Consider the following 1,962-nt stretch of genomic DNA (forward strand, 5'->3'; position numbering starts at 1 on the left):
TTCTGGAAATCTCATTTTTCTCAATATTTGTTTGATTTGTAACCTAGACATTACTAGAAATTTTATATTATAATTAAAATATGGTACTTAAGGGACTTCCCTGGTGGTGCAGTGGTTAACAATCTGCCTGCCAATGCAGGGGACACGGGTTCAAGCCCTAGTCCAGGAAGATCCCACATGCCGTGGAGCAACTAAGCCCGTTTGCCACAACTACTGAGCCTGCGCTCTAGAGCCTGCGAGCCACAATTACTGAGCCCATGTGCCACAACTACTGAAGCCCACGCGCCTAGAGCCCGTGCTCCGCAGCAAGAGAAGCCACCTCAATGAGAAGCCCGCACACCACAATGAAGAGTAGCCCCCGCTTGCCGTAATTAGAGAAAGCCCACGTGCAGCAACAAAGACCCAACGCAGCCAAAAATAACTTTATAACAACACCAAAAAAAAATCAGAAAAGTATTTTAAAAATAAATAAATAAAATGTGGTACTTAAATACAGGGAATACTTTTCATAATCCTGTCCATGCACTAAAGTAAATTAATCTATACTTGGCGCTTCACAAATATTTTAAAATTTAATCGTCTTAAGAACACTGTAAATGTTTTATTCCAATATTACAAATGAAAAAGTGAAGTTCAGAATATTTAAGTAGCTTTCCCAACATATTGCTTTTGATAAGTGGCAGAGCCAGGATTTAAATAAAAATATGCCACATTGGAAAGCCTTTACCTTTTGCTGAAATATGTACTACTTTCCTCATAGGGCCTCCTGTTGCTTCCATTTAATTCCAAGGTCATTTATTGAGCTTCTGTTATGTACAAAATATGACAGTCTGGGTATTGACTTTTGTCTGTGGGCTTTATGACACCTCAGATGATTTAATTCAACCCAAGTCTCTCTTTAAAGACATTCTGTATTTATACACGTGACTGGTCAAAAAAATGTAAGCTATATTTCCTGTGATTTTTTTTTTCCTTTCATGTACTTCTAATTTTTTTTATAGAATTGCTCCCTATTCTTAGACCAATATCCCATATTAACGTTTAGTCTGAAAATTTCCTTCATTAACCATAATTATTTGCCTCTTTTTCTTGTTTGGGCATCAACCAAGAGGTGCTTTGGAGAATATCAGGTCAATAAATCAATAGAATCCATAAATGTGAGGGCCATAAAGAAAATTAGAAATTAGAAATCATGAGTCCTCATCTTGAAAAGAATGTGTGGAGGAAGGATGCTTAGAAATTAAATGAATTTCTGAGAATCGGGCATCTGATAAGGAGCCCAGACGTTAAGACTCTCAGGCTTTCATTGTATATTTCTACAATTCCTTCAGCCAGCGTTCAGTACTGTCTGCCCATTTTTACTTGACTTCTTTCACTTCTACAATTGTTTATTTTGTTTTCTGTATTTGACTACTTATCCCCCCTACAGACACAAACTCCTTGAAGTCAAGGTTTAACTTCATCAAGAAGTCCTGTTATGTTTTTGAAGGGTCTCATGGAATATTTCATAATTTAAACAAGATATTGGGTGCTTCTAAAGAGTATTAACAAGCGAAAAAGCTGTATACTAGCTTTCTGCGGTCCTAGAAAAATGCTGTTAAAATCAGTCCATGATTTTTTTCTGATGAGATCAGACAGCTTGTATAAAGTCTTAACTCTGTGTATAAAGCTATCAAACTCTTTGAAAAGAGACTACCACAAAAAAAGAAAATACAAATCAGCCAAAGAAAAAAGAAAAATAATTTTCTTAGTTGATCTTTGAAATGCATAATGCCTTGTTTTCATTTTCACAACAGTATTGGGAGTTGATTTAGCATTAAGATCAGTGACAAAATAACTCGATTAATACTTTCTACTCCAATATCATTCTAAAATAAGAAAATATGTCTGTCTCATTTGATGACAGGAAGGATAATCAATAATCGGTGAGAGCATTTAGTGGTCAGATAAACATTAACTGTA

The sequence above is a fragment of the Grampus griseus genome (genome assembly GCF_964374135.1).
Source record: "Grampus griseus genome assembly, chromosome: 1".
NCBI classification, from domain to species: Eukaryota; Metazoa; Chordata; class Mammalia; order Artiodactyla; family Delphinidae; genus Grampus; species Grampus griseus.